Below are 26,175 nucleotides of genomic sequence, written 5' to 3' on the forward strand. Positions count from 1 at the left end.
CATACGGTGATGTCATCCAAGCAGTGGGCCAAAGTTGGCTGGAACCCTCATCTGCATATGAAAAGAGAAAAGGGGTATGCAGGGCATGGCGGCCTTTTGCGGCGCTTGGATGACCCTTAGTTCGCATTAAACACCCCCACCCTCCTTCGGTGTGGGGCTCATGTTGGCCATGCCCCATCCCCTGAAGCATTCAAGCTGATTTCTTGCAGCAGCTTGGCACTGTATCAGCTCCAGAGCTGCTCTGTAAGGCAAGTAAAAGGGTGTGGGCCCTGCAGCACTACCTGTAGTTTGCATTGTGCATTGGAAGGCACAAAGTAAGCAGACAGGAGGAGAAGTCAGGATAGTGCACAAGGGTATAAAAGCGAGTTTCCCACATTTGGGAAAATCACAGGGGTCAGCATACCCAGAATGCAATGAATGAACCTCACCCTGGGAGAACAATCTTCATGACCATGGTATCTCCTATGCAAAATAAGTATGATTTGGGATAGGGCTGGGGAGGGCCGCTGCTTAGGCACATCTCTGTCAAGTAAAGGAGATTCAACTGAGGCAGCACAAGGGAACTCTCATCTGGGGACAACAACTGCAGGGAGAACACATATTTTCAGATAAAAATCTTGGTCATGCTCTGGTTTCTCTTCAGAACGAACAAATCTTTCGCCTTTTATTAAAGATTTCCGTGGAGAGGAGCAAAACCGAGTTTTATCTCAATTTTTGCATGCCCCATCTTTTTGGGGTTTCTTTTATCGGTTTAAAGATAGAATGAGTGTGCTTTAATGTAAGCTCATTTGCATAGAAATGACAGTAAATGTTTGTTTCTTTTCAAACAGAACTTTCTTGACCATGCTACTTGCTTGAAAGATCTGGGAGCACATGGAATACAGTACAAACCATGCTTATAGCAAGGAGAAGCCAGGTGAGAAATCTGCTTACTTTCAAGTTGGGCGCTCACTTTGATCTGAATGAGGACTGCTGGCACAGCATTTAGGCGACAGGTGGAATCTTGGTCATGCTCTGGTTTCTCTTCAGAACGAACAAATCTTTCGCCTTTTATTAAAGATTTCTGTGGAGAGGAGCAAAACTGAGTTTTATCTCAATTTTTGCATGCCCCATATTATTGGGGTTTCTTTTATCAGTTTCTTGTTAGCTTTAATGTAAGTTTATTTGCATAACAATGACTATAAATGTCTGTTTCTTTTCAAGCAGAACTTTCTTGACCATTCTAATTGCTTGAAAGATCTGGGAGCACATGGAAAAGAGTACAAACCATGCTTATAGCAAGGGGAAGCCTGGTGAGAAATCTGCTTTCTTTCTTTCAAATTGGGTGCTCACTTTGCGCTGAATGAGGACTGCTGGCATGGCACTCAGGCGACAGGTGGAATCTTAGTCATACTCTGGTTTCTCTTCAAAACGAACAGATCTTTCGCCTTTTACTAAAGATTTCCGTGGAGAGGAGCAAAACTGAGTTTTATCTCAATTTTTGCATGCTCCGTCTTATTGGGGTTTCTTTTATCGGTTTAAAGATAGAACGAGTGTGCTTTAATGTAAGCTCATTTGCATAGAAATGACAGTAAATGTTTGTTTCTTTTCAAACAGAACTTTCTTGACTATACTAAATGCTTGAAAGATCTGGGAGCACATGGAAAAGAGTACAAACCATGTTTATAGCAAGGGGAAGCCTGGTGAGAAATCTGCTTTCTTTCTTTCAAATTGGGTGCTCACTTTGAGCTGAATGAGGACTGCTGGCATGGCACTCAGGCGACAGGTGGAATCTTGGTCATGTTCTGGTTTCTCTTCAGAACGAACAAATCTTTCGCCTTTTACTAAAGATTTCCGTGGAGAGGAGCAAAACTGAGTTTTATCTCAATTTTTGCATGCCCCATCTTATTGGGATTTTATTTTATCGGTTTAAAGATAGAACGAGTGTGCTTTAATGTAAGCTCATTTGCATAGAAATGACAGTAAATGTTTGTTTCTTTTCAAACAGAACTTTCTTGACCACACTAATTGCTTGAAAGATCTGGGAGCACATGGAAAAGAGTACAAACCATGTTTATAGCAAGGGGAAGCCTGGTGAGAAATCTGCTTTCTTTCTTTCAAATTGGGTGCTCACTTTGAGCTGAATGAGGATTGCTGGCATGGCACTCAGGCGACAGGTGGAATCTTGGTCATGCTCTGGTTTCTCTTCAAAACGAACAGATCTTTCGCCTTTTACTAAAGATTTCCGTGGAGAGGAGCAAAACTGAGTTTTATCTCAATTTTTGCATGCTCCGTCTTATTGGGGTTTCTTTTATCGGTTTAAAGATAGAACGAGTGTGCTTTAATGTAAGCTCATTTGCATAGAAATGACAGTAAATGTTTGTTTCTTTTCAAACAGAACTTTCTTGACTATACTAATTGCTTGAAAGATCTGGGAGCACATAGAAAAGAGTACAAACCATGTTTATAGCAAGGGGAAGCCTGGTGAGAAATCTGCTTTCTTTCATTCAAATTGGGTGCTCACTTTCAGCTGAATGAGAACTGCTGGCATGGCACTCAGGCGACAGGTGGAATCTTGGTCATGCTCTGGTTTCTCTTCAGAACTAACAAATATTTCGCCTTTTATTAAAGATTTCCGTGGAGAGGAGCAAAACTGAGTTTTATCTCAATTTTTGCATGCCCCATATTATTGGGGTTTCTTTTATCAGTTTAAAGACAGAACGAGTGTGCTTTCTTGTTAGCTTTAATGTAAGTTTATTTGCATAACAATGACAGTAAATGTTGTTTCTTTTCAAACAGAACTTTCTTGACCATGCTACTTGCTTAAAGGTCTGGGAGCACATGGAAAACAGTACAAACCATGCAGTATCACAAGAGCCTTTATTTGATCTTTCATGAAGATAGAGCAGAATTGAGGACACGTCAACAATTTCTGCCGAAGGTGGTTCATCTTTCCACATGGTGCCTTTGGCCACTGACACCTTCGTTGAGTCAAAGTCTCTGGCTGTGGTCAGAACTTTGAAAATGTATGTCACCAGAACGGTTCAGATTAGGAAAACAGAGGCTCTGTTTGTCCTGTATGCTCCCAACAGGATTTGGTGTCCTGCTTCCATGCAGACCATTATGCGCTGGATCTGTGGTAAGATTCAGCATGCTCGTTCCACGGCAGGATTGCCGTTACTGAAGTAGGTGAAGACCCATTCTACTAGAAAGGTGGGTTCATCCTTGGCAGCTGGTCGGGGAGTCTCGGCATTGCAACTTTGCCGAGCAGCTATTTAGTAAACACTTTTGCTAAGTTTTACAAGTTTGATACCTTGGCTGATGATAACCTTAAGTTGGGTCATTCGGTGCTGCAGAGTCGTACGCACTCTCCCACCCGTTCAAGAGCTTTGGTATAACCCCATGGTTCTTAATGTGACCCCAGCATCCTCTAGGTCGTATGAGAAAATAGGATTTTAATACCTACCGGTAAATCCTTTTCTCTTAGTCTGTAGAGGATGCTGGGCACCCGTCCCAGTCCATACTGTGTCTGCAGTTATTACTTGTGGTTATACACATGTTGTGTTATGGTTCTGGTCAGCTTTTTGCTGCAATTGTTCATGCCGTTGGCTTGTGTTCTGTTGAATGCCACGTTCTGCGGCATGTTTAAGGTGTGAGCTGGTAAGATGCTCACCTTAGTTTAACAATAAATCCTTTCCTCGAAATGTCCGTCTCCCTGGGCACAGTTCCTATAACTGGAGTCTGGAGGAGGGGCATAGAGGGAGGAGCCAGTTCACACCCTTTGAAAGTCTTAAAGTGCCCATGTCTCTTGCGGATCCCGTCTATACCCCATGGTTCTTAATGTGACCCCAGCATCCTCTACGGACTAAGAGAAAAGAATGCCCTTGCGCACTATCCTGACTTCTCCTCCCGTCTGCTTACTTTGTGCCTTCCAACGCACAATGCGAACTACAGGTGGTGCTGCAGGGCCCACACCCTTTTACTTGCCTTACAGAACAGCTCTGGAGCTGTTACAGTGCCCAGCTGCTGCAAGAAATCAGCTTGAATGCTTCAGGGGATGGGGCATGGCCAACATGAGCCCCACACCAAAGGAGGGTGGGGGTGTTTAATGTGAACTAGGGGTCATCCAAGCACTGCAAAAGGCCGCCATGCCCTGCATGCCCCTTTTCTCTTTTCATATGCAGATGAGGGTTCCAGTCAACTTTGGCCCACTGCTTGGATAACATCACCGTATGCAAATCTGTCTGCTGCAGACCTTCCCCCAGGAATGCTTGTACTAGTTGTTGCATATGGTGCTTCAGTATTAGGCAGCCTTCCGCCCTCCCATGTTCATCTGAAAAGATGTGGTCTCCCTGCAGTTGTTGTCCCCAGACGAGAGTTCCCTTGTGCTTCCTCAGTTGAATCTCCTTAACTTGATGGGGGAGGTGCTGCCCGAGCAGCCCTCCCCAGCCCTATCCCAACTCATATTTATTTTGCATATGAGATCTCTTGATCATGAAGATTGTTCTCACAGGGTGAGGTTCATCCATTATATTTTAAAATAGGAAGGTACGAATTACATATTTGAATTGCATCTATGTGCTGGATTCAAATGTCCCCCCCCCCTTCCTTTCTCAATTGTGCCCGTCAGCAGCTATTCTAAGGTTGCTGCCAATGGGTGTGACACATTAATTTCTTCTGTGGGGTACACTGGACTCCACAAGGATTCACATTGGGGTGTAGAGTAGGATCTTGATCTGAGGCACCAACCGGCTCAAAGCTTTTGACTGTTCCCAAGAAGCTCAGTGCATTCTCCTCTATAACCCCGCTTCCATGAACAGGGAGCTCAGTTTGTAGTTGGTGCCTTCAGTAGCAGGCCAATTAACAGGGGCCTGCCTCAGGCAGCCTATTCTTAGCTATTAATTTTGACAAGAAAAGAAGAACTTGTTTTATGAGAATCTACAAGGGCTGCAGCAGGCTAGGTCTAATAGACATCTTTACTGCAGCTTCATCACTCCCAGCGGCGCTGTATACTCCCGTGCCCTGGTTGCTGGGTCACTGCAGCGGAGGCTCCGGTTTCATCCTAAGGTCAGTCACACACACACCACCCTTCCGGATCACGAGGCCGCTGCTGAAGGGGAGCGAGGCCGTAGGGGGTGGGCCGTGTGCGCACTGCGGTGGACACTGATTACTGGGCAGCCGCTCCACTAGCCACCAGGTACAGTTAAGGAGCACAGGTCTGGGGGTTTTTCTCCTATATTAACCCAATTTTGTACTGCCCGCAGCGCATTGTGATAGGTAATAGGGCCTGATTCAGGTTGGATTGCAATCACAATAAGCGATCCAACTGCAAAAATTGCTAAGAGCATACGCATGTGCCTGCATTTTCTGCGGCACCCCGCAGAGAATGTGATCGCCTCTGCCTGTCAATCGGGGCGGGGAAGGGGGGGAGAGGTGGGTCAGCAACACTCCATTTCCAAGTCAGGGATGGAGCGGTGCGGGGGCAAGACTTCAAAATGGGGTCTGCAACGGAGGAGACACAGGGGGCGTGGTCACAGCGACTGTATGACATCACATTCAGCCGCTGTGATCACAAAAATGGTGGCGGCTTCCTGCGCGCACATACAGTCTGCACCAGCAGGAGCCTACACCATTTTTTATGATCACGCTGAACTGCAGTGCGACTGCAATTACAGCATGGTCAAGAAGGGAGGCGTCATGCTGGGTGGCCATGCCCTGTCACTTTGCAGGAGCCAGCACCGCTCACACACTAGTCCCCGGGTGCAGCCCCCAACCCCCGGGACACCCGGAGCAACAAAATGTAGATTCAGGCCACCAGGCCACGCCCCTACCTATGAAACCATGCCTCCTTTTTACCATTGCACTGCTTATCTGCGCGCACTGCATTACAATCTCCCTCGCCACCTCTCTGGGTGTCACCAGTGATAGTGACACCTCTGCCATGCTTGTAGCAGCTGGTCCTAAGATCTACGCCTCAAACCCTGAGTGTTTGCCCTTGTGACTTGTTGATCATCATAGCGAAGCAGATGCTTACAGAAAACTGCAGGGGCTTAGATTGAAAATAAAAAAATTTATAGGGTATAAGGTAGAGAGGAGCGGGTTCGGTTCTCCGAGAACCGAATTCCCCACGAACTCCACGTGGTTTACACTGGTCCGAGGCAGGCTCGGTTGTTCCCGCCTGACTCGGAAAACCTGAACAAGGGAAAATGTCATCATCCCGCTGTCGGATTCTCGCGAGATTCGGATTCCATATAAAGAGCTGCGCGTTGCTGCCATTTTTACTCGTGCATTGAAGAGAGAGCGGAGAGGACGTGGCTATGTTCTCTCAGTGGAAATCTCAATATCAGTGCTCAGTATCAGTGGTTACTTATTGCTGCTCAGTAATACTAGTAGTGTGTCTCTCCTGCTCAGTGTCAGTTCTCAGTAGTATCCTCATCAGTGCTCAGTATCACTGTTCATTGTCTTGTGCTGCATTGTGTTGCTCAGCATAATACAGTACATTACTAATAGTCCAGTGCTGCATCTTGCTGCTCAGTGTCAGTTCTAGTATCCTCATCAGTGCTCACTATCACTGCTCATTGCATTGTGGTGTTCTGTATACTACAATAACATAGTAATATAGTAACATAGTTTTTGAGGTTGAATAGAGGCAAATTGCCCATCGTGTTCAACCTGTTTTAAGTTGTGATGATTCTACATACTTGCTGAATAATGTTTTATGACTAGTTAGCTACTATAACTCATGTTACCCCCGGATTAACCATGTTGATATTTTAAGTATTATAACCTTGGATAGCTTTTTCATTCAGAAATGTATCCATTCCTTTTTTAAATCCAATTACAGAGTCCGCCATTACCACCTTCCCTGGCAGGGAATTCCACATCCTGATTGCCCTAACAGTGAAGAAACCTTTCCTCCATTGCGTTCTGAACTTTCCTCCAGTCGCAGCGAGTGACCACGTGTTCTTTTAATAAATAATTCCTCTGATAACTCTTTGTTATGTATCTTTACATATTTGAAGATATTAATAATATCTCCTCTTAGGCACCTCTTTTCTAGTGTATAAATATTCAGCCTAGTAAGTCTTTCCTTATAGTCCAGTACTTTAAGGCCTTTAATCAATTTAGTCTTCAGGATCTCTGACACTTCCATGAGCAGCAGAGTAGTGCAATGGAAGCATGCTGGGCCCATAACCCAGAGGTCGATTGATCGAAACTATCCTCTGCTATGTGCATTTTTTTTTTTATAATTAAAGTAATCAAAAACTGGGATTGATATTTTGGCACTTTTATTTTTACTTAAAGTACAATAACTTTTATCATTTTAATTTGTTTTAATAGTATATTGACAGCATTGTTTTCTTTAAAAAATCCACTTAATTTTCTTTACCCTATTACTGAAATGGTAATTGACAAAAACAAACTACATTGTCACCAGAAGAGCAATGCAAAATGTACAAGTGATATATGAAAATCATCTTCCATCTTGAATTTCAATGATGCATTGGGACAACAATTTGTGAGAAACATCTTCACCCATAAAGAAAGATTTTCTTAATTCCTTACCTGTGTGCTGATTAGATATCACCTTGTTTTCACATTAAACAGACTTCCCCATGAGGAAGCAGCAAGGATGCAGTGACGTTTCCTGGTGTCAACCTGTATTATTTCAGTAGACATTGAAATGAGGATGCATCTTTGATGCCTTTCCAATGAAGCAAGTTTAATTCAGTAATAGGTGAAAAACCATTCCTACAAAGGTGTTAATCAGAGACTTGGCTTTGTGGACACTTTTCAGAGAGCAAATTTGTTAGCATAAACATAAAATCAGAAAATGAAGAGCTGTTTAATCACTCAATTGGACTTTTCTGCCAGCATAATTTTTTTTCTCTGCAACTCACTGCTAAATTGTGCTTCCTAGCTGTTTTTTTATAAAATCACTTAATCAAATCTAACTCTGATTACATCAGAGAAGGCCAGGTACCCTACACCATAAGGGGGTTTTTTGAAATTTTGACTTGTCTACTTAAAGATCACCAAAATCTGATTACAAGGTCAATTACATCCCTGGGTGGGATTGAACCACCAACCTTTTGGTTAATAGCCAAACATGCTAACCGATTGCGCCACAGAGACACCTTGCGAAAGTCAATACTGACAAAGGCTAATAAGCATTCATCTAGAACGTTTCCTAGAAAAACTTTAAAAAGTCAATAATCTGGAGAATTTTTGTAAGAAACACATTGGTACTTTCCCATGATGAGTGAGTGCTTCAGGATTTCTTGCACTTACATGGGCTATTAACCAAAAGGTTGGTGGTTCAATCCCACCCAGGGATGTAATTGACCTTGTCATCAGATTTTGGTGATCTTTAAGTAGACAAGTCAAAATTTCAAACCCCCTCTTATGGTGTAGGGTACCTGGCCTTCTCTGACGTAATCAGAGTTAGATTTAATTAAGTGATTTTATAAAAAACAGCTAGGAAGCACAATTTAGCAGTGGGTTGCAGAGAAAAAAATAACATTTTAAACCTACCGGTAATTTTTTTTTCTCGTAGTCCGTAGAGGATGATGGGGACTCCGTAAGGACCATGGGGGATAGACGGGCTCCGCAGCAGACATGGGCACTTTAAGAAAGACTTTAGATCTGGGTGTGCACTGGCTCCTCCCTCTATGCCCCTCCTCCATACCTCAGTTAGAGAAACTGTGCCCAGAGGAGACGGACAGTACGAGGAAAGGATTTTTGTTAATCCAAGGTCAAGATTCATACCAGCCACACCAATCACACCGTATAACTTGTGATATACTACCCAGTTAACAGTATGAAAACAACATAGCATCAGTCCAAGACCGATGAAAACTAACATATAACCCTTATGTAAGCAATAACTATATACAAGTCTTGCAGAAGTAGACCGCACTTGGGACGGGCACCCAGCATCCTCTACGGACTACGAGAAAAAGATTTACCGGTAGGTTTAAAATCTTATTTTCTCTTACGTCCTAGAGGATGCTGGGGACTCCGTAAGGACCATGGGGATTATACCAAAGCTCCCAAACGGGCAGGAGAGTGCGGATGACTTTGCAGCACCGATTGAGCAAACAGGAGGTCCTCCTCAGCCAGGGTATCAAACTTATAGAACTTTGCAAAGGTGTTTGAACCAACTTTGACCCACTGCTTGGATGACATCACCATATGCAAATCCATCTGCGGCAGGCCTTCCCCCAGGAATGCTTGCACTAGTTGTTGCATTTGGTTTGTTGTTTGGGGGTGCTTCAGTATTAGGCAGCCTTCTGCCCTCCCATGTTCATCTGAAAATATGTGTTCTCCCTGCAGTTGTTGTCCCCAGATGAGAGTTCCCTTGTGCTGCCTCAGTTGAATCTCCTTTACTTGACAGAGATGTGCCTGAGCAGCGGCCCTCCCCAGCCCTATCCCAAATCATACTTATTTTGCATAGGAGATACCATGGTCATGAAGATTGTTCTCCCAGGGTTAGGTTAATTCATTGCATTCTGGGTATGCTGACCCCTGTGATTTCCCCAAATGTGGGAAACTCAACTGCATTATTTGTGGTAGTGGGGGACTGTGTTTGTGCTTTCCTCTGGTCAGCTCTGGTAAAAGTCAGATTTCTTTGTCTCAGATCTTCCTCTAGCCTTGTTCTTCTTTCGAGAGTTCCCTTGTGCTGCCTCAGTTGGATCTCCTTCACTTGACAGGGGGGTGCCCGAGCAGCGACCCTCCCCAGCTCTAGCCCAACTCCTACTTACCTGCCAGGTGAGATACTATGATCATGAAGATGCTTCTCCCAGGGCAAGGCTCACCCATTGCACTCTGGGTGTGCTGCCCCTGCGATTTCCCCAAATGTGGGAAACTTGACTGCATAATTTGTGTTTCCCCTGGTCGGCTCTCATATAATTCAGATCTCTTTGTCTCAGGTCTCTCTCCAGCCTAGTTTGCTGTCTGTTTCCACTTCTTTTTTCTTGAGCCCCTCCCTTCTATACCCTTGTGCACTATCCTGACTTCTCCCGTCTGCTTACTTTGTGCCTTCCAACGCACAATACAAACTACAGGTAGTGCTGCAGGGCCCACACCCTTTTACTTGCTTTACAGAGCAGCTCTGGAGCTGTTACAGTGCCCAGCTGCTGCAAGAAATCAGCTTGAATGCTTCAGGGGCTGGGGCATAGCCAACATGAGCCCCACACCGAAGGAGGGTGGAGGTGTTTAATGCGAACTAGGGGTCATCCAAGCGCCGCAAAAGGCCGCCATGCCCTGCACACCCCTTTATTCTTTTCATATGCAGACGAGGGTTGAAGCCAACTTTGACCCACTGCTTGGATGACATCACCATATTCAAATCCATCTGCTGCAGGCCTTCCCCCAGGAATGCTTGCACTAGTTGTTGCATTTGGTTTGTTGTTTGGGGGTGCTTCAGTATTAGGCAGCCTTCTGCCCTCCCATGTTCATCTGAAAATATGTGTTCTCCCTGCAGTTGTTGTCCCCAGATGAGAGTTCCCTTGTGCTGCCTCAGTTGAATCTCCTTTACTTGACAGAGATGTGCCTGAGCAGCGGCCCTCCCCAGCCCTATCCCAAATCATACTTATTTTGCATAGGAGATACCATGGTCATGAAGATTGTTCTCCCAGGGTTAGGTTCATTCATTGCATTCTGGGTATGCTGACCCCTGTGATTTCCCCAAATGTGGGAAACTCAACTGCATTATTTGTGGTAGTGGGGGACTGTGTTTGTGCTTTCCTCTGGTCAGCTCTGGTAAAAGTCAGATTTCTTTGTCTCAGATCTTCCTCTAGCCTTGTTCTTCTTTCGAGAGTTCCCTTGTGCTGCCTCAGTTGGATCTCCTTCACTTGACAGGGGGTGCCCGAGCAGCGACCCTCCCCAGCTCTAGCCCAACTCCTACTTACCTGCCAGGTGAGATACTATGATCATGAAGATGCTTCTCCCAGGGCAAGGCTCACCCATTGCACTCTGGGTGTGCTGCCCCTGCGATTTCCCCAAATGTGGGAAACTTGACTGCATAATTTGTGTTTCCCCTGGTCGGCTCTCATATAATTCAGATCTCTTTGTCTCAGGTCTCTCTCCAGCCTAATTTGCTGTCTGTTTCCACTTCTTTTTTCTTGAGCCCCTCCCTTCTATACCCTTGTGCACTATCCTGACTTCTCCCATCTGCTTACTTTGTGCCTTCCAACGCACAATGCAAACTACAGGTAGTGCTGCAGGGCCCACACCCTTTTACTTGCTTTACAGAGCAGCTCTGGAGCTGTTACAGTGCCCAGCTGCTGCAAGAAATCAGCTTGAATGCTTCAGGGGCTGGGGCATAGCCAACATGAGCCCCACACCGAAGGAGGGTGGAGGTGTTTAATGCGAACTAGGGGTCATCCAAGCGCCGCAAAAGGCCGCCATGCCCTGCACACCCCTTTTTTCTTTTCATATGCAGACGAGGGTTGAAGCCAACTTTGACCCACTGCTTGGATGACATCACCATAAGCAAATCCATCTGCTGCAGGCCTTCCCCCAGGAATGCTTGCACTAGTAGTTGCATTTGGTTCGTTGTTTGGGGGTGCTTCAGTTTTAGGCAGCCTTCTGCCCTCCCATGTTCATCTGAAAATATGTGTTCTCCCTGCAGTTGTTGTCCCCAGATGAGAGTTCCCTTGTGCTGCCTCAGTTGAATCTCCTTTACTTGACAGAGATGTGCCTGAGCAGCGGCCCTCCCCAGCCCTATCCCAAATCATACTTATTTTGCATAGGAGATACCTTGGTCATGAAGATTGTTCTCCCAGGGTGAGGTTCATTCATTGCATTCTGGGTATGCTGACCCCTGTGATTTCCCCAAATGTGGGAAACTCGACTGCATTATTTGTGGTAGTGGGGGACTGTGTTTGTGCTTTCCTCTGGTCAGCTCTGGTAAAAGTCAGATTTCTTTGTCTCAGATCTTCCTCTAGCCTTGTTCTTCTTTCGAGAGTTCCCTTGTGCTGCCTCAGTTGGATCTCCTTCACTTGACAGGGGGTGCCCAAGCAGCAATCCTCCACAGCTCTAGCCCAACTCCTACTTACCTGCCAGGTGAGATACTATGATCTTCACTGTTAGGGCAATCAGGATGTGGAATTCCCTGCCAGGGAAGGTGGTAATGGCGGACTCTGTAATTGGATTTAAAAAAGGAATGGATACATTTCTGAATGAAAAAGCTATCCAAGGTTATAATACTTAAAATATCAACATGGTTAATCCGGGGGTAACATGAGTTGTAGTAGTTAACTAGTCATAAAACATTATTCAGCAAGTATGTAGAATCATCACAACTTAAAACAGGTTGAACACGATGGGCAATTTGCCTCTTTTCAACCTCAAAAACTATATTACTATATGTTACTATATTACTATGTTACTGTACTATACAGAACACCACAATGTAATGAGCAGTGATAGTGAGCACTGATGAGGATACTAGAACTGACACTGAGCAGCAAGATGCAGCACTGGACTATTAGTAATGTACTGTAGTATGCTGAGCACCACAATGCAGCACAAGACAATGAGCAGTGATACTGAGCACTGATGAGGATACTACTGAGAACTGACACTGAGCAGGAGAGACACACTACTAGTATTACTGAGCAGCAATAAGTAACCACTGATACTGAGCACTGATATTGAGATTTCCACTGAGAGAACATAGCCACGTCCTCTCCGCTCCCTCTTCAATGCACGAGTAAAAATGGCGGCAACGCGCAGCTCTTTATATGAAATCCGAATCTCGCGAGAATCCGACAGCGGGATGATGACATTTTCCCTTGTTCAGGTTTTCCGAGTCAGGCGGGAACAACCGAGCCTGCCTCGGACCAGTGTAAACCACGTGGAGTTCGTGGGGAATTCGGTTCTCGGAGAACCGAACCCGCTCCTCTCTACCTTATACCCATATATTTTTTTATTTTCAATCTAAGCCCCTGCAGTTTTCTGTAAGCATCTGCTTCGCTATGATGATCAACAAGTCACAAGGGCAAACACTCAGGGCTTGAGGCGTAGATCTTAGGACCAGCTGCTACAAGCATGGCAGAGGTGTCACTATCACTGGTGACACCCAGAGAGGTGGCGAAGGAGATTGTAATGCAGTGCGCGCAGATAAGCAGCGCAATGGTAAAAAGGAGGCATGGTTTCATAGGTAGGGGCGTGGCCTGGTGGCCTGAATCTACATTTTGTTGCTCCGGGTGTCCCGGGGGTTGGGGGCTGCACCCGGGGACTAGTGTGTGAGCGGTGCTGGCTCCTGCACAGTGACAGGACATGGCCACCCAGCATGACGCCTCCCTTCTTGACCAATCTGTAATTGCAGTCGCACTGCAGTTCAGCGTGATCATAAAAAATGGTGTAGCCTCCTGCTGGTGCAGACTGTATGTGCGCGCAGGAAGCCGCCACCATTTTTGTGATCACAGCGGCTGAATGTGATGTCATACAGCCGCTGTGACCACGCCCCCTGTGTCTCCTCCGTTGCAGACCCCATTTTGAAGCCTTGCCCCCGCACCGCTCCATCCCTGACTTGGAAATGGAGTGTTGCTGACCCCCCTCTCCCCCCCTGCCCCGATTGACAGGCAGAGGCGATCGCATTCTCTGCGGGGTGCCGCAGAAAATGCAGGCACATGCGTATGCTCTTAGCAATTTTTGCAGTTGGATCGCTTACTGTGATTGCAATCCAACCTGAATCAGGCCCTATTACCTATCACAATGCGCTGCGGGCAGTACAAAATTGGTTTAATATGGGAGAAAAAAACCCAGACCTGTGCTCCTTAACTGTACCTGGTGGCTCGTGGAGCGGCTGCCCAGTAATCAGTGTCCACGCCAGTGCGCACACGGTCCACCCCCTACGGCCACGCTCCCCTTCATCAGCGGCCTCGTGATCCGGAAGGGCGGTGCGTGTGTGACTGACCTTAGGAAGAAACCGGAGCCTCCGCTGCAGTGACCCAGCAACCAGGGCACGGGAGTATACAGCGCCGCTGGGAGTGATGAAGCTGCAGTAAAGATGTCTATTAGACCTAGCCTGCTGCAGCCCTTGTAGATTCTCATAAAAAAAGTTCTTATTTTCTTGTCAAAATTAATAGCTAAGAATAGGCTGCCTGAGGCAGGCCCCTGTTAAGTGGCCTGCTACTGAAGGCACCAACTACAAACTGAGCTCCCTGTTCATGGAAGCGGGGTTATAGAGGAGAATGCGCTGAGCATCTTGGGAACAGTCAAAAGCTTTGAGCCGGTTGGTGCCTCAGATCAAGATCCTACTCTACACCCCAATGTGAATCCTTGTGGAGTCCAGTGTACCCCACAGAAGAAATTAATGTGTCACACCCATTGGCAGCAACCTTAGAATAGCTGCTGACGGGCACAATTGAGAAAGGAAGGGGGGGGGGACATTTGAATCCAGCACATAGATGCAATTCAAATATGTAATTTGAACCTTCCTATTTTAAAATATAATGGATGAACTTCACCCTGTGATAACAATCTTCATGATATAGAGATCTCATATGCAAAATAAGTATGAGTTGGGATAGGGCTGGGGAGGGTGGCTGCTCGGGCAAGCCCCTCCCCCGTCAAGTTAAGGAGATTCAACTGAGGAAGCACAAGGGAACTCTCGTCTGGGGACAACAACTGCAGGGAGACCACATTTTTTCAGATGAACATGGGAGGGCGGAAGGCTGCCTAATACTGAAGCACCATCAAATATCAAACCATATGCAATAACTAGTACAAGCATTCCTGGGGGAAGGTCTGCAGGAGACGAATTTGCATACGGTGATGTCATCCAAGCAGTGGGCCAAAGTTGGCTGGAACCCTCATCTGCATATGAAAAGAGAAAAGGGTTATGCAGGGCATGGCGGCCTATTGCGGCGCTTGGATGACCCCTAGTTCGCATTAAACACCTCCACCCTCCTTCGGTGTGGGGCTCATGTTGGCTATGCCCCAGCCCCTGAAGCATTCAAGCTGATTTCTTGCAGCAGCTGGGCACTGTAACAGCTCCAGAGCTGCTCTGTAAGGCAAATAAAAGGGTGTGGGCCCTGCAGCACTACCTGTAGTTCGCATTGTGCGTTGGAAGGCACAAAGTAAGCAGACGGGAGAAGTCAGGATAGTGCGCAAGGGCATAGAAGGGAGCGGCTCAAGAAAAGAGAAGTGGAAACAGACAGCAAACTAGGCTGGAGAGAGACCTGAGACAAAGAGATCTGAATTATACGAGAGCCGACCAGGGGAAACACAAATTATGCAGTCAAGTTTCCCATATTTGGGGAAATCGCAGGGGCAGCACACCCAGAGTGCAATGGTTGAGCCTTGCCCTGGGAGAAGCACCTTCAAGATCATAGTATCTCACCTGGCAGGTAAGTAGGAGTTGGGCTAGAGCTGGGGAGGGTCGCTGCTCGGGCACCCCCCTGTCAAGTGAAGGAGATCCAACTGAGGCAGCACAATGGAACTCTCGAAAGAAGAACAAAGCTAGAGGAAGATCTGAGACAAAGAAATCTGACTTTTACCAGAGCTGACCAGCGGAAAACACAAACACAGTCCCCAACTACCACAAATAATGCAGGCGAGTTTCCCACATTTGGGTAAATCACAGGGGTCAGCATACCCAGAATGCAATGAATGAACCTCACCCTGGGTGAACAATTTTCATGACCATGGTGTCTCCTATGCAAAATAAGTATGATTTGGGATAGGGCTGGGGAGGGCCGCTGCTCAGGCACATCTCTGTCAAGTAAAGGAGATTCAACTGAGGCAGCACAAGGGAACTCTCATATGGGGACAACAACTGCAGTGAGAACACATATTTTCAGATGAACATGGGAGGGCAGAAGGCTGCCTAATACTGAAGCACCCCCAAACAACAAACCAAATGCAACAACTAGTGCAAGCATTCCTGGGGGAAGGCCTGCAGCAGATGGATTTGCATATGGTGATGTTATCCAAGCAGTGGGTCAAAGTTGGCTTCAACCCTCATCTGCATATGAAAAGAGAAAAGGGGCGTGCAGGGCATGGCGGCCTTTTGCGGTGCTTGGATGACCCCTAGATCGCATTAAACACCCCCACCCTCCTTTGGTGTGGGGCTCATGTTGGCCATGCCCCATCCCATGAAGCATTCAAGCTGATTTCTTGCAGCAGCTGGGCACTGTAACAGCTCCAGAGCTGCTCTGTAAGGCAAGTAAAAGGGTGTGGGCCCTGCAGCACTACCTGTAGTTTGCATTGTGCATTGGAAGGCACAAAGTAAGCAGACGGGAGGAGAAGTCAGGATAGTCCACAAGGGTATAGAAGGGAGGGGCTCAAGAAAAAAGAAGTGGAAACAGAGAGCAAACTAGGCTGGAGAGAGACCTGAGACAAAGAGATCTGAATTATACGAGAGCCGACCAGAGGAAACACAAATTATGCAGTCAAGTGTCCCACATTTGGGGAAATCGTAGGAGCAGCACACCCAGTGTGCAATGGGTGAGCCTTGCCCTGGGAGAAGCACCTTCCTGATTATAGTATCTCACCTGGGTGTGCTGCCCCTGCGATTTCCCCAAATGTGGGAAACTTGACTGCATAATTTGTGTTTCCCCTGGTCGGCTCTCATATAATTCAGATCTCTTTGTCTCAGGTCTCTCTCCAGCCTAGTTTGCTGTCTGTTTCCACTTCTTTTTTCTTGAGCCCCTCCCTTCTATACCCTTGTGGACTATCCTGACTTCTCCTCCTGTCTGCTTACTTTGTGCCTTCCAATGCACAATGCAAACTACAGTTAGTGTTGCAGGGCCCACACCCTTTTACTTGCCTTACAGAGCAGCTCTGGAGCTGTTACAGTGCCAAGCTGCTGCAAGAAATCAGCTTGAATGCTTCAGGGGCTGGGGCATGGCCAACATGAGCCCCACACCGAAGGAGGGTGGGGGTGTTTAATGCGAACTAAGGGTCATCCAAGCGCCGCAAAAGGCCGCCATGCCCTGCATACCCCTTTTCTCTTTTCATATGCAGATGAGGGTTCCAGCCAACTTTGGCCCACTGCTTGGATGACATCACTATATGCATATCCGTCTTCTGCAGACCTTCCCCCAGGAATGCTTGTACTAGTTGTTGCATTTGGTTTGTTGTTTGGGGGTGCTTCAGTATTAGGCAGCCTTCTGCCCTCCCATGTTCATCTGAAAATATGTGTTCTCACTGCAGTTGTTGTCCCCAGATGAGAGTTCCCTTGTGCTGCCTCAGTTGAATCTCCTTTACTCTAAAACTTGTAAAACTTAGCAAAAGTGTTTACTAAATAGCTGCTCGGCAAAGTTGCAATGCCGAGACTCCCCGACCAGCTGCCCAGGATGAACCCACCTTTCTAGTAGAATGGGTCTTCACCTAATTCAGTAACGGCAATCCTGCCGTGGAATGAGCATGCTGAATCTTACCACAGATCCAGCGCATAATTGTCTACATGGAAGCAGGACACCCAATCCTGTTGGGAGCATACAGGACAAACAGAGCCTCTGTTTTCCTAATCTGAACCGTTCTGGTGACATAAATTTTCAAAGTTCTGACCACAGCCAGAGACTTTGACTCAACGAAGGTGTCAGTGGCCAAAGGCACCATGTGGAAAGATGAACCACCTTCGGCAGAAATAGTTGACGTGTCCTCAATTCTGCTCTATCTTCATGAAATATCAAATAAAGGCTCTTGTGATACTGCATGGTTTGTACTGTTTTCCATGTGCTCCCAGATCTTTCAAGCAAGAAGCATGGTCAAGAAAGTTCTGTTTGAAAAGAAACAACATTTACTGTCATTGTTATAGAATTTGGGAGAAAAAACAAGAAGAAATCTGCACTGTTGACGCACTGGACAGAATGAATGAATCATAAAATATAACCTTTATTAAGTATGTATTAAAATTGGATAAATATTAATATTATTATCCCAAACTGCAGTGAAACATAAAGGTTAAAATCACAGAACTAACATACATGTGCATAAGAAGAATAAAGAGATGTGAAAAAAAGGTTTAAAAAGCGTGTCCGTGTGTGATTATTTTTGAAGGCACAACCCTGGCGGGGTTGTTTATATAGATATATATGTTGCTAATAATCACTTTCTAGCGTAATGTTATTAAATAGCTGTTAGTATCTATGTCGTCAGGTACCACTGGGTCGTATCCTATATACTCCTGTGGGAAACTTGACTGCATAATTTGTGTTTCCCCTGGTCGGCTCTCGTATAATTCAGATCTCTTTGTCTCAGGTCTCTCTCCAGCCTAGTTTGCTGTCTGTTTCCACTTCTCTTTTCTTGAGCCGCTGCCTTCTATGCCCTTGTGCACTCTCCAGACTTCTCCTGTCTGCTTACTTTGTGCCTTCCAACGCACAATGCAAACTACAGGTAGTGCTGCAGGGCCCACACCCTTTTACTTGCCTTACAGAGCAGCTCTGGAGCTGTTACAGTGCCCAGCTGCAGCAAGAAATCAGCTTGAATGCTTCAGGGGCTGGGGCATAGCCAACATGAGCCCCACACCGACGGAGGGTGGAGGTGTTTAATGCAAACTAGGGGTCAGCCAAGCGCCGCAAAAGGCCGCCATGCCCTGCATGCCCCTTTTCTCTTTTCATATGCAGACGAGGGTTGAAGCCAACTTTGACCCACTGCTTGGATGACATCACCATATGCAAATCCATCTGCGGCAGGCCTTCCCCCAGGAATGCTTGCACTAGTTGTTGCATTTGGTTTGTTGTTTGGGGGTGCTTCAGTATTAGGCAGCCTTCTGCCCTCCCATGTTCATCTGAAAATATGTGTTCTCCCTGCAGTTGTTGTCCCCAGATGAGAGTTCCCTTGTGCTGCCTCAGTTGAATCTCCTTTACTTGACAGAGATGTGCCTGAGCAGCGGCCCTCCCCAGCCCTATCCCAAATCATACTTATTTTGCATAGGAGATACCATGGTCATGAAGATTGTTCTCCCAGGGTTAGGTTCATTCATTGCGTTCTGGGTATGCTGACCTCTGTGATTTCCCCAAATGTGGGAAACTCAACTGCATTATTTGTGGTAGTGGGGGACTGTGTTTGTGCTTTCCTCTGGTCAGCTCTGGTAAAAGTCAGATTTCTTTGTCTCAGATCTTCCTCTAGCCTTGTTCTTCTTTCAAGAGTTCCCTTGTGCTGCCTCAGTTGGATCTCCTTCACTTGACAGGGGGGTGCCCGAGCAGCGACCCTCCCCAGCTCTAGCCCAACTCCTACTTACCTGCCAGGTGAGATACTATGATCATGAAGTTGCTTCTCCCAGGGCAAGGCTCACCCATTGCACTCTGGGTGTGCTGCCCCTGCGATTTCCCCAAATATGGGAAACTTGATTGCATAATTTGTGTTTCCCCTAGTCGGCTCTCATATAATTCAGATCTCTTTGTCTCAGGTCTCTCTCCAGCCTAGTTTGCTGTCTGTTTCCACTTCTTTTTTCTTGAGCCCCTCCCTTCTATACCCTTGTGCACTATCCTGACTTCTCCTCCTGTCTGCTTACTTTGTGCCTTCCGATGCACAATGCAAACTACAGGTAGTGCTGCAGGGCCCACACCCTTTTACTTGCCTTACAGAGCAGCTCTGGAGCTGTTACAGTGCCAAGCTGCTGCAAGAAATCAGCTTGAATGCTTCAGGGGCTGGGGCATGGCCAACATGAGCCCCACACCGAAGTAGGGTGGGGGTGTTTAATGCGAACTAAGGGTCATCCAAGCGCCGCAAAAGGCCGCCATGCCCTGCATACCCCTTTTCTCTTTTCATATGCAGATGAGGGTTCCAGCCAACTTTGGCCCACTGCTTGGATGACATCACTGTATGCAAATCCGTCTTTTGCAGACCTTCCCCCAGGAATGCTTGTACTAGTTGTTGCATTTGGTTTGTTGTTTGGGGGTGCTTCAGTATTAGGCAGCCTTCTGCCCTCCCATGTTCATCTGAAAATATGTGTTCTCCCGGCAGTTGTTGTCCCCAGATGAGAGTTCCCTTGTGCTGCCTCAGTTGAATCTCCTTTACTTGACAGAGATGTGCCTGAGCAGCGGCCCTCCCCAGCCCTATCCCAAATCATACTTATTTTGCATAGGAGATACCATGGTCATAAAGATTGTTCTCCCAGGGTGAGGTTCATTCATTGCATTCTGGGTATGCTGACCCCTGTGATTTCCCCAAATGTGGGAAACTCAACTGCATTATTTGTGGTAGTGGGGGACTGTGTTTGTGTTTTCCTCTGGTCAGCTCTGGTAAAAGTCAGATTTCTTTGTCTCAGATCTTCCTCTAGCCTTGTTCTTCTTTCGAGAGTTCCATTGTGCTGCCTCAGTTTGATCTCCTTCACTTGACAGGGGGGTACCCGAGCAGCGACCCTCCCCAGCTCTAGCCCAACTCCTACATAACTGCCAGGTGAGATACTATGATCATGAAGGTGCTTCTCCCAGGGCAAGGCTCACCCATTGCACTCTGGGTGTGCTGCTCATGCGATTTCCCCAAATGTGGGAAACTTGACTGCATAATTTGTGTTTCCCCTGGTCGGCTCTCGTATAATTCAGATCTCTTTGTCTCAGGTCTCTCTCCAGCCTAGTTTGCTGTCTGTTTCCACTTCTCTTTTCTTGAGCCGCTGCCTTCTATGCCCTTGTGCACTCTCCTGACTTCTCCTGTCTGCTTACTTTGTGCCTTCCAACGCACAATGCAAACTACAGGTAGTGCTGCAGGGCCCACACCCTTTTACTTGCCTTTCAGAGCAGCTCTGGAGCTGTTACAGTGCCCAGCTGCTGCAAGAAATCAGCTTGAATGCTTCAGGGGCTGGGGCATAGCCAACATGAGCCCCACACCGACGGAGGGTGGAGGTGTTTAATGCGAACTAAGGGTCATCCAAGCGCCGCAAAAGGCCGCCATGCCCTGCATACCCCTTTTCTCTTTTCATATGCAGATGAGGGTTCCAGCCAACTTTGGCCCACTGCTTGGATGACATCACCGTATGCAAATACGTCTTCTGCAGACCTTCCCCCAGGAATGCTTGTACTAGTTGTTGCATTTGGTTTGTTGTTTGGGGTGCTTCAGTATTAGGCAGCCTTCTGCTCTCCCATGTTCATCTGAAAATATGTGTTCTCCCTGCAGTTGTTGTCCCCAGATGAGAGTTCTCTTGTGCTGCCTCAGTTGAATCTCCTTTACTTGACAGAGATGTGCCTGAGCAGCGGCCCTCCCCAGCCCTATCCCAAATCATACTTATTTTGCATAGGAGATACCATGGTCATGAAGATTGTTCTTCCAGGGTGAGGTTCATTCATTGCATTCTGGGTATGCTGACCCCTGTGATTTCCCCAAATGTGGGAAACTCGACTGCATTATTTGTGGTAGTGGGGGACTGTGTTTGTGCTTTCCTCTGGTCAGCTCTGGTAAAAGTCAGATTTCTTTGTCTCAGATCTTCCTCTAGCCTTGTTCTTTTTTTGAGAGTTTCCTTGTGCTGCCTCAGTTGGATTTCCTTCACTTGACAGGGGGGTGCCCGAGCAGCGACCCTCCCCAGCTCTAGCCCAACTCCTACTTACCTGCCAGGTGAGATACTATGATCAGGAAGGTGCTTCTCCCAGGGCAAGGCTCACCCATTGCACTCTGGGTGTGCTGCTCCTACGATTTCCCCAAATGTGGGACACTTGACTACATAATTTGTGTTTCCTCTGGTCGGCTACTCGTATAATTCAGATCTCTTTGTCTCAGGTCTCTCTCCAGCCTAGTTTGCTGTCTGTTTCCACTTCTCTTTTCTTGAGCCCCTGCCCTTGCCCTTGTGCACTCTCCTGACTTCTCCTGTCTGCTTACTTTGTGCCTTCCAACGCACAATGCAAACTACAGGTAGTGCTGCAGGGCCAACACCCTTTTACTTGCCTTACAGAGCAGCTCTGGAGCTGTTACAGTGCCCAGCTGCTGCAAGAAATCAGCTTGAATGCTTCAGGGGCTGGGGCATAGCCAACATGAGCCCCACACCGACGGAGGGTGGAGGTGTTTAATGCGAACTAAGGGTCATCCAAGCGCCGCAAAAGGCCGCCATGCCCTGCATACCCCTTTTCTCTTTTCATATGCAGATGAGGGTTCCAGCCAACTTTGGCCCACTGCTTGGATGACATCACCGTATGCAAATCCGTCTTCTGCAGACCTTTTCCCAGGAATGCTTGTACTAGTTGTTGCATTTGGTTTGTTGTTTGGGGGTGCTTCAGTATTAGGCAGCCTTCTGCTCTCCCATGTTCATCTGAAAATATGTGTTCTCCCTGCAGTTGTTGTCCCCAGATGAGAGTTCCCTTGTGCTGCCTCAGTTGAATCTCCTTTACTTGACAGAGATGTGCCTGAGCAGCGGCCCTCCCCAGCCCTATCCCAAATCATACTTATTTTGCATAGGAGATACCATTGTCATGAAGATTGTTCTCCCAGGGTGAGGTTCATTCATTGCATTCTGGGTATGCTGACCCCTGTCATTTCCCCAAATGTGGGAAACTCGACTGCATTATTTGTGGTAGTGGGGGACTGTGTTTGTGCTTTCCTCTGGTCAGCTCTGGTAAAAGTCAGATTTCTTTGTCTCAGATCTTCCTCTAGCCTTGTTCTTTTTTCGAGAGTTTCCTTGTGCTGCCTCAGTTGGATCTCCTTCACTTGACAGGGGGGTGCCCGAACAGCGACCCTCCCCAGCTCTAGCCCAACTCCTACTTACCTGCCAGGTGAGATACTATGATCAGGAAGGTGCTTCTCCCAGGGCAAGGCTCACCCAATGCACTCTGGGTGTGCTGCTCCTACGATTTCCCCAAATGTGGGACACTTGATTACATAATTTGTGTTTCCTCTGGTCGGCTCTCGTATAATTCAGATCTCTTTGTCTCAGGTCTCTCTCCAGCCTAGTTTGCTGTCTGTTTCCACTTCTCTTTTCTTGAGCCGCTCCCTTCTATGCCCTTGTGCACTATCCTGACTTCTCCCGTCTGCTTACTTTGTGCCTTCCAACGCACAATGCAAACTACAGGTAGTGCTGCAGGGCCCACACCCTTTTACTTGCTTTACAGAGCAGCTCTGGAGCTGTTACAGTGCCCAGCTGCTGCAAGAAATCAGCTTGAATGCTTCAGGGGCTGGGGCATAGCCAACATGAGCCCCACACCGAAGGAAGGTGGAGGTGTTTAATGCAAACTAGGGGTCATCCAAGCGCCGCAAAAGGCCGCCATGCCCTGCACACCTCTTTTTTATTTTCATATGCAGACGAGGGTTGAAGCCAACTTTGACCCACTGCTTGGATGACATCACCATATGCAAATCCATCTGCTGCAGGCCTTCCCCCAGGAATGCTTGCACTAGTAGTTGCATTTGGTTTGTTGTTTGGGGGTGCTTCAGTGTTAGGCAGCCTTCTGCCCTCCCATGTTCATCTGAAAATATGTGTTCTCCCTGCAGTTGTTGTCCCCAGATGAGAGTTCCCTTGTGTTGCCTCAGTTGAATCTCCTTTACTTGACAGAGATGTGCCTGAGCAGCGGCCCTCCCCAGCCCTATCCCAAATCATACTTATTTTGCATAGGAGATACCATGGTCATGAAGATTGTTCTCCCAGGGTGAGGTTCATTCATTGCACTCTGGGTATGCTGACCCCTGTGATTTCCCCAAATGTGGGAAACTCGACTGCATTATTTGTGGTAGTGGGGGACTGCGTTTGTGCTTTCCTCTGGTCAGCTCTGGTAAAAGTCAGATTTCTTTGTCTCAGATCTTCCTCTAGCCTTGTTCTTCTTTCGAGAGTTCCCTTGTGCTGCCTCAGTTGGATCTCCTTCACTTGACAGGGGGTGCCCGAGCAGCAATCCTCCACAGCTCTAGCCCAACTCCTACTTACCTGCCAGGTGAGATACTATGATGTTCACTGTTAGGGCAATCAGGATGTGGAATTCCCTGCCAGGGAAGGTGGTAATGGCGGACTCTGTAATTGGATTTAAAAAAGGAATGGATACATTTCTGAATGAAAAAGCTATCCAAGGTTATAATACTTAAAATATCAACATGGTTAATCCGGGGGTAACATGAGTTATAGTAGCTAACTAGTCATAAAACATTATTCAGCAAGTATGTAGAATCATCACAACTTAAAACAGGTTGAACACGATGGGCAATTTGCCTCTATTCAACCTCAAAAACTATGTTACTATATGTTACTATATTACTATGTTACTGTAGTATACAGAACACCACAATGTAATGAGCAGTGATAGTGAGCACTGATGAGGATACTAGAACTGACACTGAGCAGCAAGATGCAGCACTGGACTATTAGTAATGTACTGTAGTATGCTGAGCACCACAATGCAGCACAAGACAATGAGCAGTGATACTGAGCACTGATGAGGATACTACTGAGAACTGACACTGAGCAGGAGAGACACACTACTAGTATTACTGAGCAGCAATAAGTAACCACTGATACTGAGCACTGATATTGAGATTTCCACTGAGAGAACATAGCCACGTCCTCTCCGCTCTCTCTTCAATGCTCGAGTAAAAATGGCGGCAACGCGCAGCTCTTTATATGGAATCCGAATCTCGAGAGAATCCGACAGCGGGATGATGACATTTTCCCTTGTTCAGGTTTTCCGAGTCAGGCGGGAACAACCGAGCCTGCCTCGGACCAGTGTAAACCACGTGGAGTTCGTCGGGAATTCGGTTCTCGGAGAACCGAACCCGCTCCTCTCTACCTTATACCCATCAATTTTTTTATTTTCAATCTAAGCCCCTGCAGTTTTCTGTAAGCATCTGCTTCGCTATGATGATCAACAAGTCACAAGGGCAAACACTCAGGGCTTGAGGCGTAGATCTTAGGACCAGCTGCTACAAGCATGGCAGAGGTGTCACTATCACTGGTGACACCCAGAGAGGTGGCGAAGGAGATTGTAATGCAGTGCGCGCAGATAAGCAGCGCAATGGTAAAAAGGAGGCATGGTTTCATAGGTAGGGGCGTGGCCTGGTGGCCTGAATCTACATTTTGTTGCTCCGGGTGTCCCGGGGGTTGGGGGCTGCACCCGGGGACTAGTATGTGTGCGGTGCTGGCTCCTGCACAGTGACAGGGCATGGCCACCCAGCATGACACCTCCATTCTTGACCATGCTGTAATTGCAGTCGCACTGCAGTTCAGCGTGATCATAATAAATGGTGTAGCCTCCTGCTGGTGCAGACTGTATGTGCGCGCAGGAAGCCGCCACCATTTTTGTGATCACAGCGGCTGAATGTGATGTCATACAGCCGCTGTGACCACGCCCCCTGTGTCTCCTCCGTTGCAGACCCCATTTTGAAGCCTTGCCCCCGCACCGCTCCATCCCTGACTTGGAAATGGAGTGTTGCTGACCCCCCTCTCCCCCCCCCGCCCCGATTGACAGGCAGAGGCGATCGCATTCTCTGCGGGGTGCCGCAGAAAATGCAGGCACATGCGTATGCTGTTAGCAATTTTTGCAGTTGGATCGCTTATTGTGATTGCATTCCAACCTGAATCAGGCCCTATTACCTATCACAATGCGCTGCGGGCAGTACAAAATTGGGTTAATATAGGAGTAAAACTCCCAGACCTGTGCTCCTTAACTGTACCTGGTGGCTAGTGGAGCGGCTGCCCAGTAATCAGTGTCCACGCCAGTGCGCACACGGTCCACCCCCTACGGCCACGCTCCCCTTCATCAGCGGCCTCGTGATCCGGAAGGGCGGTGTGTGTGTGACTGACCTTAGGAAGAAACTGGAGCCTCCGCTGCAGTGACCCAGCAACCAGGGCACGGGAGTATACAGCGCCGCTGGGAGTGATGAAGCTGCAGTAAAGATGTCTATTAGACCTAGCCTGCTGCAGCCCTTGTAGATTCTCATAAAACAAGTTCTTCTTTTCTTGTCAAAATTAATAGCTAAGAATAGGCTGCCTGAGGCAGGCCCCTGTTAAGTGGCCTGCTACTGAAGGCACCAACTACAAACTGAGCTCCCTGTTCATGGAAGCGGGGTTATAGAGGAGGATGCGCTGAGCATCTTGGGAACAGTCAAAAGCTTTGAGCCGGTTGGTGCCTCAGATCAAGATCCTACTCTACACCCCAATGTGAATCCTTGTGGAGTCCAGTGTACCCCACAGAAGAAATTAATGTGTCACACCCATTGGCAGCAACCTTAGAATAGCTGCTGACGGGCACAATTGAGAAAGGAAAGGGGGGGGGGGACATTTGAATCCAGCACATAGATGCAATTCAAATATGTAATTTGTACCTTCCTATT

The 26,175-nt window shown here is 47.3% G+C and overlaps 20 non-coding genes and 4 pseudogenes across 20 annotated transcripts; 20 read left to right on the forward strand and 4 right to left on the reverse strand.

The window, feature by feature from the left end:
* Positions 1–351: 351 nt before the first annotated feature.
* LOC135047727 (U1 spliceosomal RNA) lies at positions 352–479 on the reverse strand (annotated as a pseudogene).
* A 144-nt stretch (positions 480–623) lies between these two features.
* LOC135047745 (U5 spliceosomal RNA) lies at positions 624–739 on the forward strand. Its single transcript, XR_010239730.1, has one exon. It is a non-coding gene; the product is annotated as a U5 spliceosomal RNA (small nuclear RNA).
* A 270-nt stretch (positions 740–1,009) lies between these two features.
* Positions 1,010–1,125, forward strand: LOC135047752 (U5 spliceosomal RNA). Its single transcript, XR_010239738.1, has one exon. It is a non-coding gene; the product is annotated as a U5 spliceosomal RNA (small nuclear RNA).
* A 264-nt stretch (positions 1,126–1,389) lies between these two features.
* On the forward strand, positions 1,390–1,505 carry LOC135047736 (U5 spliceosomal RNA). The gene has a single exon (XR_010239721.1). It is a non-coding gene; the product is annotated as a U5 spliceosomal RNA (small nuclear RNA).
* A 274-nt stretch (positions 1,506–1,779) lies between these two features.
* LOC135047738 (U5 spliceosomal RNA) lies at positions 1,780–1,895 on the forward strand. The gene has a single exon (XR_010239723.1). It is a non-coding gene; the product is annotated as a U5 spliceosomal RNA (small nuclear RNA).
* A 275-nt stretch (positions 1,896–2,170) lies between these two features.
* On the forward strand, positions 2,171–2,286 carry LOC135047747 (U5 spliceosomal RNA). The gene has a single exon (XR_010239732.1). It is a non-coding gene; the product is annotated as a U5 spliceosomal RNA (small nuclear RNA).
* A 274-nt stretch (positions 2,287–2,560) lies between these two features.
* Positions 2,561–2,676, forward strand: LOC135047759 (U5 spliceosomal RNA). The gene has a single exon (XR_010239744.1). It is a non-coding gene; the product is annotated as a U5 spliceosomal RNA (small nuclear RNA).
* Positions 2,677–9,419: 6,743 nt separating this feature from the next.
* Positions 9,420–9,583, forward strand: LOC135047744 (U1 spliceosomal RNA). The gene has a single exon (XR_010239729.1). It is a non-coding gene; the product is annotated as a U1 spliceosomal RNA (small nuclear RNA).
* Positions 9,584–9,735: 152 nt separating this feature from the next.
* Positions 9,736–9,877, forward strand: LOC135047690 (U1 spliceosomal RNA; annotated as a pseudogene).
* A 692-nt stretch (positions 9,878–10,569) lies between these two features.
* LOC135047721 (U1 spliceosomal RNA) lies at positions 10,570–10,733 on the forward strand. The gene has a single exon (XR_010239709.1). It is a non-coding gene; the product is annotated as a U1 spliceosomal RNA (small nuclear RNA).
* Positions 10,734–10,884: 151 nt separating this feature from the next.
* On the forward strand, positions 10,885–11,026 carry LOC135047691 (U1 spliceosomal RNA; annotated as a pseudogene).
* Positions 11,027–11,718: 692 nt separating this feature from the next.
* LOC135047784 (U1 spliceosomal RNA) lies at positions 11,719–11,882 on the forward strand. Its single transcript, XR_010239769.1, has one exon. It is a non-coding gene; the product is annotated as a U1 spliceosomal RNA (small nuclear RNA).
* Positions 11,883–15,186: 3,304 nt separating this feature from the next.
* Positions 15,187–15,349, reverse strand: LOC135047712 (U1 spliceosomal RNA). The gene has a single exon (XR_010239702.1). It is a non-coding gene; the product is annotated as a U1 spliceosomal RNA (small nuclear RNA).
* Positions 15,350–15,501: 152 nt separating this feature from the next.
* Positions 15,502–15,665, reverse strand: LOC135047670 (U1 spliceosomal RNA). The gene has a single exon (XR_010239665.1). It is a non-coding gene; the product is annotated as a U1 spliceosomal RNA (small nuclear RNA).
* Positions 15,666–16,339: 674 nt separating this feature from the next.
* On the reverse strand, positions 16,340–16,495 carry LOC135047729 (U1 spliceosomal RNA). Its single transcript, XR_010239715.1, has one exon. It is a non-coding gene; the product is annotated as a U1 spliceosomal RNA (small nuclear RNA).
* A 2,361-nt stretch (positions 16,496–18,856) lies between these two features.
* Positions 18,857–19,020, forward strand: LOC135047796 (U1 spliceosomal RNA). Its single transcript, XR_010239781.1, has one exon. It is a non-coding gene; the product is annotated as a U1 spliceosomal RNA (small nuclear RNA).
* Positions 19,021–19,172: 152 nt separating this feature from the next.
* Positions 19,173–19,307, forward strand: LOC135047716 (U1 spliceosomal RNA; annotated as a pseudogene).
* Positions 19,308–20,009: 702 nt separating this feature from the next.
* LOC135047776 (U1 spliceosomal RNA) lies at positions 20,010–20,173 on the forward strand. The gene has a single exon (XR_010239761.1). It is a non-coding gene; the product is annotated as a U1 spliceosomal RNA (small nuclear RNA).
* A 152-nt stretch (positions 20,174–20,325) lies between these two features.
* On the forward strand, positions 20,326–20,488 carry LOC135047719 (U1 spliceosomal RNA). The gene has a single exon (XR_010239707.1). It is a non-coding gene; the product is annotated as a U1 spliceosomal RNA (small nuclear RNA).
* Positions 20,489–21,158: 670 nt separating this feature from the next.
* On the forward strand, positions 21,159–21,322 carry LOC135047779 (U1 spliceosomal RNA). Its single transcript, XR_010239764.1, has one exon. It is a non-coding gene; the product is annotated as a U1 spliceosomal RNA (small nuclear RNA).
* Positions 21,323–21,474: 152 nt separating this feature from the next.
* LOC135047702 (U1 spliceosomal RNA) lies at positions 21,475–21,638 on the forward strand. Its single transcript, XR_010239693.1, has one exon. It is a non-coding gene; the product is annotated as a U1 spliceosomal RNA (small nuclear RNA).
* Positions 21,639–22,306: 668 nt separating this feature from the next.
* Positions 22,307–22,470, forward strand: LOC135047806 (U1 spliceosomal RNA). The gene has a single exon (XR_010239791.1). It is a non-coding gene; the product is annotated as a U1 spliceosomal RNA (small nuclear RNA).
* Positions 22,471–22,622: 152 nt separating this feature from the next.
* LOC135047723 (U1 spliceosomal RNA) lies at positions 22,623–22,785 on the forward strand. Its single transcript, XR_010239711.1, has one exon. It is a non-coding gene; the product is annotated as a U1 spliceosomal RNA (small nuclear RNA).
* A 671-nt stretch (positions 22,786–23,456) lies between these two features.
* LOC135047770 (U1 spliceosomal RNA) lies at positions 23,457–23,620 on the forward strand. Its single transcript, XR_010239755.1, has one exon. It is a non-coding gene; the product is annotated as a U1 spliceosomal RNA (small nuclear RNA).
* Positions 23,621–26,175: the final 2,555 nt, after the last annotated feature.

This window comes from Pseudophryne corroboree, unplaced genomic scaffold, assembly GCF_028390025.1.
Source record: "Pseudophryne corroboree isolate aPseCor3 unplaced genomic scaffold, aPseCor3.hap2 scaffold_941, whole genome shotgun sequence".
In the NCBI taxonomy this organism is placed as follows: Eukaryota; Metazoa; Chordata; class Amphibia; order Anura; family Myobatrachidae; genus Pseudophryne; species Pseudophryne corroboree.